We start from the raw sequence: 10,766 nt of genomic DNA, 5'->3' as shown, positions 1-10,766 counted from the left end.
CTGCTGTTTGAATGCCCTCCAAAATCATCTCTTTCATGTCTCTCATGTTCTGCCGGTGTGCGGCATTATTGGGATCCCAATTTGGGTCTGCCAGAGGGAATTTAGTATCTGCGGCTGGGGCATTTGGGACATTTGCATTCCTTCGCTCCCAAGCCCCGAGCGCAGCTCGCCGAATCTGGCCCCTCTCTTCTGGCGTATAGAGGTGGGCTAAAATGTAATTCAGTTCCCCCCAGGAGTATTCCACCGGGCCGAGAAAAAGTTCCAATTGTTCGGCGGCAGTATGGGCGTTCTCTTGCATACGAGGGAGGGTCTTTTTTAATTCCCTCAACTCACTGGGTTTGATGGGAACTGTTACGTAACTGGTGACGGTCACCCCCGGGGAAAACGGGAGACACCTCAAAGGGGTGTTACGGCCGATTACTCACCGGTTCCCCACAGTCCGGTCCATGTCGAGGACTCCTGGCTGGCTCGCCAATTTTGTCAGAAAACGACAGACACGGGTTCGGTTGTCCAGTAGACAGAAGTTTTTATTGGGCACGTTTGCAAAGGTGGGTCCCTCCCGCAGCAATGGAGGAACCCCGAAGCAAGGTTTGACAGGTTTTTATACCCCCTATCTGTCCTCCCCCTCCTACGAGGGCTTGGCTCACAATCTCACCTTTTTTACCGCCCCGGAGCGCTGCTAATTAACCGCAAAACCGCAGACATTCCACTTTCCGAATCCAATCAGCGCAATACACATTCCAATCCCCACTTGACCCGACAGCGGCCCCCTGCCGTTTCTCTTCACTCTGGTGCGAACATGCCTTTTGCCTGCAGTCTTTCCTCCCTCCTGCCGTCCCTCTCCACTCTGGTGCGAGTGTGCCTTCTGCCCATCCTCCCTCCTGCCGCCCCCCCCCAAGGCTGCCCCATGGTGCACAGCGCTCTCCCCTAGCAAACATGGTTCGTTTGAGGCCCTCACTTCTCCCTGCCTTCTCACATCCAGAATAAATTTGTGAGATCAATCCTAGCCTTACCTTCATGTATACCAGCGGCAATGTTGAGATTAGAAGTTGGTCTCCCATCGATTAATATAAGAGTAAAGAAGGCAATAATCCTATATTATAGGAAATTAGTTCTTATGCCCAATATGGCAATTGCCCAATATGCCCAATTATGGCAAAAAAAAATGTCTTTATGAATATTTTCATAGCAACAGATGGGAGATTTTGTGTCAAAAACTATTTTTTCAATTATCCTTAGATCAGGAACTGTTTAACAACACAAATTATCATACACTATTGAGGGATTATTTATTTTTTAAAGATTTTAGACAGGATAGAGATCAGGTATGCAGGCTTAAGCTGGCCAAGTGGTATCATCCTCTTAAAAATAGACAAGGAATGTCATATTACTTACAGAATTCCATACCCCAATCCCTGAGACAAGCTTTTACAGAACTTCATTTTAAACAATGCCAACAGCCTATTTAGATGGAAGATATAAAGGGTTACCAACTACACACTGTTTATGTATTTGTAATATCTCACAGGTAGAAGATCTGACTCATTATCTATTACATTGTAGATTATACCAAGAACCAAGAACTAGATTTATTATGCCTTTGCTAAATCAATTGAATTAGACTAATCTAGAAAAAATCTATTTTTTGTTGTCTGATGAAAATGAATATGTAACAAATCAAGTTGCATTGTTCGCGATGGCTGCAAGAAAGATACGGAAGCAAATGTTGATAAATAGCATGGCAAATGCTAGAGGGGATGGATTGAATTGATATGGATTGCTATAATTTTAAATGAATTTTGCTAAAACCTAAGGTTGCAAATAAATGTATGTAAAATGTAAAATGGTAACTTACTCAGATATGTCTCACGTGCTCCCTGTTGGGTTTCAATGTTATGGAAATATTTAAAAAGTCAGGATTTATCTGCTCTTTGAATACAGTTAAAAATCCTGGAAGGATTATTTCAAGAAAAAAAATTGTTCAAAAATTTTTATTTAAGAACAATTATTTATTCAGAAATAAATAATGAACTATTTATTCAGATTTGCAGAGATGGTTCAAAATCCCAATGAGTCTATCAGGAAATATAAATGCTGTTAAGCTGGACCCAACTTGATAGATGTGTTTAGAAGGACTCCTATGTTTGCACCTTCTAAGCAGAATTATAAGTAATTAAAACAATCTCTTCAGGAAGGAACACCCCACCCAAGATTCTCTAATAGTTTTATATGAAGGAGAAGGGGGTAACTTGATTTTCAGCTTCATCCATGAAAATATATTTTAAATTCTTCCATAAGGAATTCACATGATCACCGTCAAAAACTCCTAGGGGCACAATTGGAAAGCTTCTATATGATCCCTTCAACAACATGACAGAGGCTCAGTTTCTTTTTTAGTGAAAATTCTAGTATGTCCAGCACTAAAGTCTGCAAGGCATATTGGCAAAATGCTGGAATATTAGGTATTTCTCTTGTGCAGGCTTCATATTCACACAACATCCTGCACAGTTGACATCTTTAGAAAACCTCTTGTTTCCTCTCTGCTGAATTCCAGATGTCAAAAGAATATGGTCCCATTTCCTGCATCCAAATGGGTACTCGGGACATGGTGGTGCTGTCTGGCTATGAGAAAGTGAAAGAAGCTCTAGTGAACCAGGCAGATGCATTTGCCTAGAGGCCCTTTGTCCCCATTTTTGAGGACTTTGCAAAGGGGTTTGGTGAGCTATTTCATTTAGCATCATAGCTGGCATTCCTTGCAGAGGTGTGATCAGTACCATGGAGACATTTTCATAGGTAGTAACATGAGAGAACTAGGAACCTTGTGGAAATCCAATTCAGACAGAGATCCAGATAAAATCTTTCTTTTGTTATTTGAGTATATCCCTACATACCAAACTCAAGTTTCAGCTTCAGGCCGTTCAGCTGCTGCACTTGCCACTGAGTAGGAGGAGGGTCCTTGATCCTGGAACTGTGGACCCACACCTTGATCCCCTCAACTTTCACTGCTGTTAGGGTGCTGAGCAGAACTTGTCACGGTACAGACCACTTGGGGTCAATACAGGAAGGTGAGAGTTCTTTAACTCGGACCCAGTCTCCTGGATTGGCAAGCAGAGGGGCGTCTGAGATGGGAGGTAAAGCAGCCTAAGGCTGTTTGGAAATAGATGACAAAACCTGCATCAGATTATGCCAATACTGAGTTATATTCTTCTCCCCCATCAACATTCCTTAACCTGTTAGCCACAAAGGGGCGTCCATACATCATTTCAAATGGGGACAAGGCAAGCTTTCCTGCAGGTAAGGCTCGAATACGAGTAAGGGCTAAGGGGAGAATTTTGGGCCATGGCAGACTTGTTTCTTGACACAGTTTGACAATTTGTGCTTTGAGGGTCGGGTTCATACGTTCAACCTTAGCAGAGGCCTGGGACTGATAACTAGAATGGAGGTGCCAGAGGATTTCTAGGAACTTGCTGACCTCCTGAATAAATTTAGAGGTAAAGTGTCGGCCATTATCAGATTCCAAGCCTTTGGGAACACTGAACCGTGGAATGATGAGTTCCACCAGGGCCTGTACCACCTCTCTAGCTTTCTGGGTAGCAGTTGGAATGGCCTCTGGCCAACCGGTAAAAAGATCAACAAAAATGAGAAGGTTAGACTTGGCGCCATGCTTGGGCATTTCTGTGAAGTCAATTTGTCAGGCTTCCCCCAGGTATCGGGCTGTTCGGAGGTGTCCTTGAGGAACTGCTTTCCCCCCACGGGGATTGTTCCACTGGCAAATCTCACACTGATTAACTATTGAGTGGCAAGCACCCCTGAGAGCAGGGGTGTAGTAGCGTTCTTTTAGCCACTTGAAAAGGGGTCAGGGCCCCATATGAGAAGTTTGGTGAGCTCGGGTGACAATTTTCCAAAACAGCTGGTGAGGAAGTTGAACCTGGCCTCCCACTACCCACCAACCATTGTCCCAATGTCCTTCTGGATCTAGCTAATCCCATTGGCCATAGAGGGGAGGCATAGCTTCAGTGAAATCAACTGGAAGGAGAGGAAGAAGATGATCTGATGATGGTTGGCAACCCAGAATGGCAGCCTGTCTTGCCCAATACTCTGCTGCCTTATTTCCTTGGGTGACTTCACTTGGGTCAGATTGATGACCACAACAGTGGAAAATAGCTAATTCTTTAGGCTTCTGGACAGTTTTGGTGAGGTCCTCAAGCAAAGTCGTCATTTTTAAAACTTTTCCATCGGCCCCTGAGAAGCCATGGGCTTTCCGCAAAGCTATATGCGCAGCAAGGAAGGCATAACGGCTGTCAGTGAAAATATTAGCTCGCTGTCCTTCAGCAAGGTGGCAAGCTTCAATCAGGGCAAAATGTTCAGCAGCTTGGGCAGAATAATGAGAAGGCATTTTCTGCAAATACAATGGGTCATCTTCTGTAACTACTGCAAAGCCTGTGAACCTCCTCCCCTCCTTCATAAATGATGAGCCATCAGTCCAAAACTGTACTTCAGGGTTCTCTAAAGGCTCAGCTTGCAGATCAGGGCAAATTCCAACAACTGCCTCTAACACCTCAAAGAATTTATGGGATTCAGAGTGCGGTTCAGAGGGCAAAGGCAAGAGAGTAGCAGGGTTGAGACGTTCGCACCGGTGGAGTTTAACATTGTCCTGTTCCAAAATTAAGCTAGCATAGTGCAACACCCGATTAGAGGTGGCCCAGGTAGGTAGCTTTTGTTCAAACAGGGTTCGCACTGCATGGGGATGTACATTGCCAATGGAGCACCTAAAATGATTTTCTGGGCTTCTTGAATCAGTACAGCAGTGGCAGCAACAGCTCGCAGGCAGGAGGGCCAAGCTTTAACTACATTGTCCAAGCCCTTGGAAAGGTAGGCCACTGGTACCGTCTCAGGTCCCAATTTCTGAAGCAGAACTCCGAGGGCACGTCCCTTTTGTTCAGTTAGGAAAAGATCAAACCCTCAGCTTTGATCAGGCAAGGCAAGGGCAGATGCAGTGGCTAGAGCCCGTTTAAGGCTTTCCCAGGCCTTTTGGTGTTCCTTAGTCCAGTCCCAGGCTATGTCTTTCTGAGTCAACTGATAGAGAGGTTTAGCCAGCAGGGAATACATGGGAATCCATAAACAGGCATACCTAGTAATTCCCAAGAATGTTTTCAGCTGTTTTACATTGGTGGGTGCCTTCAGAGAGGCAATGAGTTGCAGACGGCTTGTGTGAAGAAGCCTCTTGCCTTCTTTGAGAACATATCCCAGATATTGAACTTCTTGTTTAACCCATTGGACCTTTTTCTGGGTCACTGTGTATCCTTTTTTAGCTAGGTGGTTAAGGAGGGCAACAGACACCCCCTCAGTTCCCTCCCGGTCTCTCCCTGTAATAAGGAGGTCATCCACATATTGGAGGAGGGTAGTTTTATGTGCTGAGAAATCTTTCAAGTCCTGAGCAAGGGCAGCAGCAGATGCTGTTGGGCTATTACGATAGCCCTAGGGGAGATGAGTACAGGTAAGTTGGCATTTCAGACCACTGTCTGGATCTTTCCACTCAAAGGCAAAATAGGGTTGACTTTCCCTGGCCAGTGGGATGCAAAGAAAAAGCATCTTTGAGGTCAAGAACAGTATACCATGTTTGGTCACTAGACAAAACGGTCAAAAGAGTGTATGGGTTGGCCACCACAGGATGAAGAGGATGGATCCTGGCGTTAACTTCCCTAAGATCATGAACAAATCTCCAGTACCCATCAGGCTTTGGGACCAGAAAAATTGGGGTAGACCTAGGAGATTGAACTTGGCAGAGAAGGCCATTTTTCGGGAAGCAGTCTATCTGGGGCTTGATGCCTACCCGGGCCTCTCGTTTAATAGGTTACTGTCGAATGGCTACAGGCTGTGCCTGAGGAAAAAGTTGTGGCACAAAGAGCCAGCCCTGGTGTATCCTGATACCAGACTTTGGGATCAATATTAAGGTGATTGAAGTGTATGGGTGCTGCAGGATCTTGCAAAAAGCACACATACGCTCAGCTGGGAGGGATGTCAAGAGTAACCCCCTGTCAGGCCTAGCCCAAGGAACTCCAAGAGACCATGTAAATTCAGTCCAGCAATGTTTATTAGCTACAACCTCTAGCAAGAATCTTCCCAGACTGAAACCCCAGCTCCCAAGTAATGCCAGCTCAGGGAGGTACCAGTCTCATCCTCTTATCTTTCCCTCACACCTCAGGAGATGAAAGAAAATGTTTTTCTCCCTGAGTCTGGCCTTCATAATTCCATTCCATCACACCCCCCTAGTTGAACACTTAAGAGTTGCTCCAAGTTTACCAGGGAGATCCCATCCCAGCAAATTCAAAGGGCATTGAGGCAATACTAAAAATGGATGTGGAATTGTAGGCCCCTTCGGGGGATGAACAGGGAGGGGAAGACTCTTTGGAGCAGCTTCCTCTCGACCTGTAACTCCAACAATGGGAGTAGTTTCTGAAGAGAGATAGGGGATAGTGGGGTCCGTGAGGATGCTATACGTGGCCCTAATATCAACTAGAAAATAGTATGTTTTTCCCCCAATTGCCAGCTCCACCAGAGGGTCAGGGGTGCTACCAAGATGTCCGGAGCCCCGTCAGTAGGTGTTAGGGTAGAATTCAGGCGTTAAAGGTGACATCAGGGGTTCAGGTTCAGGACTTAGAACTGGCTGAGGTATTTCCCTTTCCCTAAAATCCTGAGGTTGCCTTCCTCCAAAATTTCTGCCCATATTTCTTCCTCCTGTAAATTGGAGGGGACACTCATTTTTCCAGTGGCCAATTCTTTTGCACCAAGCACACTGGTCTCGCCGAAGAGAACTTGGGCAGGGCCGCTGAGGTCGTTCAGGTTGTCCCCTCCCTTTAGTTTTGGGCTGCAGAGCAATGGCCAGGAGAGCTGCCTGTTTTCACATTTTGCAATCTTCCTTCTTTTCTTTTTCCTCAGCCCGTTGGGCAAACACTGTAAAAGCTGTTTGGATGAGGGTCTCAAAATCCTGAGTAGAGGGTGCCTCCAACTTTTGGAGTTTGCGCCGAATATCAGGGGCACTCTGCCCCACAAAAGCCATCTTTAACATGGTTTCATTAGCAGGGAGGTCGGGGTCAAGATCAGTGAACCTTCAGAATCTATCTTTAAGTCAGTTTAAAAAGTCAGTAGGAGACTCCTTTGGTTCCTGGAGAATCTGGTGGACCCAGTAAAAACTTACTGTTTGGGGTACTCCAGTGTGGAGGCCATGAAGTATGGCATCCTGAGCATGCTGAAGGGCGGCAAGGCCTCGGTCTGTATTTGGGTCTGCCTCAAAAGTGGGAACCAGGAGGATATGTGGGTCGGGCCATTCATCAGCATGCCCACCATCTTGGAGAGCCTGAGCCCGTATGATGTTATAATAGGTTACTGCAGCTTTTAAAACCTGCTGCCGGTCTTCCCCCCCCCCCCCCCCCAAAAGGCAGAAAGCAGGGTAAAAAGATCTGGGACCGTAGGGCGATGAGTTGAAATGATCCGCTGGACCAGGTCCACATATTGCTGAGGGGCCTCTCGGTAGGGAGACAAACTCCCCTTCCAATTAAACAAGTCCCCTGTGGTACATGGGGTATGGACATAGGCTAGTTGGTCCCCCATGGGGACCTGGCGAAGTGGGGCCAAAACAGAAGGACCCGGATGTGCTTTTTGACTATAGGCTTGACCAGTCCTGGGGTGAGGGGGACTAAAAACATTCGGGTCTGGTTCAGAAGCCCTAGGGTCAGGGACCAATGGTGGTTCATCCGGTACTGGTGGGGGAGCGTTTGGCCTCACAGAAGAATTGAGATAAGGAGGAGGAAACTCTTCTTCATCTTCTTCTATTAATTTCAATTTTTGGCTTTTAATCAATGGACAGATCTTGTGAGAAGGAAGTATTAATCCACATAATTCTTGAATATCTGTACACACAGTCAAATTGGAAAAGAATGCTAAATAAAGTTCTTCTTCAGTCTTCCCTTCCGTTGCCAGAAAGTTAGACAGATTCTGGATGATTTGAGCCATGAGCCACCCTGAAAGGAATGATGCTTTCAAGCCCCACGTTGGACACTAGAAAATGTAAGGTTTGGAAACCTGAATCTTAGGGAATCTGATGGCAAGAATTCAGGCAGAGGCTCACAAAAAGAAAACAGCTCTTTATTTGGCCAAGGGAAGCAGCTGGGTGGGCAGCAATCCCAAAACACTGGCAGCGAAAGTTCTGGGAAGCTCCACACCAACAAGATTTTCAAAGGCAGTTTTATAGCTTTGCAAAGGCCATAGATTGCAACGAATAAGGCAGTTTCAGGCAGTTTGAACCAGTGTCCCCCCTTTACCCTCAAGACCATTTCCCTGGGCTCTCCCCCCCCCCCCAAAGGTCTTCTGTGTACATGTCCTTCAGGCAGTTTCTTCCTAGCACAAGCAAAAGGATACAGCAGCGAGATAGCAAGACCCAGGCTAAGAAAATCCCCCCCCCCCTTTCCCCTTCACAGGGATGCCCATTACTCCCGCTTTTGTTGATCTTGGCTTTGGAAGTTTTGGATAGACACAGAAGACAAGATGAGGGGATAATGGGTGTAAAAATTAAAAAATAGACATAGGAATTAAGAGCTTTTGCAGATGATTTGGTGCTGGTGTTGGAAGAGCCACTGAAGGTGAGAGAACTATTAATGAGAAAAGTGTAAAAGTTGGGTGCACTAGCTGGTTTTAAGATTAACAAACAAAAGACAAAGATGTGGACAAAAAATATGAAGGCACAAGATCAAATAGAATCATGTCTTCTATTTTGGTTTTAAGATTGAGAAAAAGTAAAATATGAATTGTATCTTATTTCAGAACAATTATGTTAAGACACGGAACAAAGTAAAAAAAGACATGTTAAGGTGGGAGAAACGACAACTGTCATGACTGGGTAGAATTTCTGTGATCAAAATTAATGTCTTGCCTAGGATGTTATTTTTCTTTCAGACAGTACCAATTGTCTCTCCTGATTTACAGTAGAAACAATGGCAGAAGGATATATCTAAATTTGTGGGGCAAGGTAAAAAGCCAGGAGTTAAATATAAGGTGCTGCAAGACGCCAGAGAAAGAAGAGGTTTAGCTTTACCTGATTTGAAATTGTATTTTGCAGCTTGCTGCTTGGTTTGGATGAAAGAGTGGGTGACACTGAGAAACAGGTTGTTGGCCTTGGAAGGACACAATCTGAGATTTGAATGGCACCGCTATTTAAGGTACGGCAGAGTTAAGGTTAATGTAGATTTCAAATATCATTTTATCAGACGTGCCATCTTGAGAATTTGGAATAGATATAAATCTAGATTGTGTCCAAAAATACCTTTATGGCTATCATCACAAGAAGCATATTATAGACGAGAAATGGTAATTCAGCAGAAATGGTTAACTTATGGTGACGTTTCAGACTTTCTTCACCGGGAAGTTGAAATCCAGAGAAGATTTGATATCAGAAGGATATATCGGCCAATGGTTTTCATATGTACAATTAGTAGAAAGATTTAAAGTTGAGAAAAAGACCTATGGTTGTCAATGTGACAAAACTGTATTTGAATGTGAGTTATGTACTAATACTGAACATCTTATTGCTAAAATGTATAAACTTCTGTTGAGATTTGAGACAGGGGATGAACAAGTTAAGGACTGTATGATAAAATGGGCAAAAAAAAGAGGATATAATATACATTTGGAACAATGGGAACATATGTGGATGAAGGAGCTGAAATGTACATTATGCTACAATCTTAAAGAGAATTTTTATAAAATGCTGTATCGATGGTATTTCTCACCAGAAAGATTGTCAAAAATCTATCAAGGGACTTTTGTTTCATATTGTTTCTTTCTTTTTCCCATGTTGTTTAAACTCTTTTAAAGTCTTGCTTGCTCCTTTTGCCTCCCCAATTGTCAGGCCATGCACAGTTGTGAATATATTTAAAATAGTAAGTGCAGTAAAAATCTAATTAAAATCTACAGTTACCTAATATACTTATTTTGACTTAAACTAATGAAAACAAAAGTAGCTAAAACACTATTTAAATATTAATATAAAATTTAAAAGACCAGGAGTGTGGTAAAATGTGTGTTGCTGGGCTGCTGAACTGGCTCCGCCTATTCACTGCATTGAATCTATTCAACAAGTAGTAATAAAAATTCCTCAGGAACAATGATTCCTAGATTTGGAGAAATCGAATGGGCAGACACTTGAAGAAGGAGAAAGCTGTAACTGTCCCAGTCAGGATGAACATCTTGCCAAGGCTCAAGTTTTTATTTGAGAAGATCCCAAAAGGAACAGATGAAAAGAAACTTTATACCTGGCAGAGATGAGCCACTGATTTTATAAGGTCTAAAAAAGGTCCTAGGAGGTAAAGTTCAAAATTTTACAAGACATGAAAGAACAAGGCGGATGGGTGGCCCCAAATGCTAAGTTGCATTAGGAGGCTGGTTGTTTACCTGGGATAAAAGAATGAATTAGAACATTTATGGCTGGATTGTCTCGATGAAACAAGCAGGACTTCTAGGAATGGGCCAACTCCATCAGAACATAAGGGATAGAGATAAACAACAGGGGATAGGTGGTCCCTCAGTAACAGGACCCTGTTCTATGAAAGGCTTTACAGGTGATAAACAGCACTTTGAGTTGCCCCCAGAAGCCTACCAGGGCAGCTCAAGAAGTAGAGCTACAGCTTCTGAGTGGCCTTCAAGGGCAGCCCCATATAGAGTACATTACAGTAGTCCAGATGCACAGTGAACAAAGTGTGAGTTTTTTGAGG

The sequence above is a fragment of the Python bivittatus genome, unplaced genomic scaffold, assembly GCF_059951505.1.
Source record: "Python bivittatus isolate LINGU-HERP-01145 unplaced genomic scaffold, Pbiv_v1 ctg000020_np1212, whole genome shotgun sequence".
NCBI classification, from domain to species: domain Eukaryota; kingdom Metazoa; phylum Chordata; class Lepidosauria; order Squamata; family Pythonidae; genus Python; species Python bivittatus.
The sequence above is the reverse complement of the archived record's forward strand: the minus strand, read 5'-3'. Positions refer to the sequence as shown.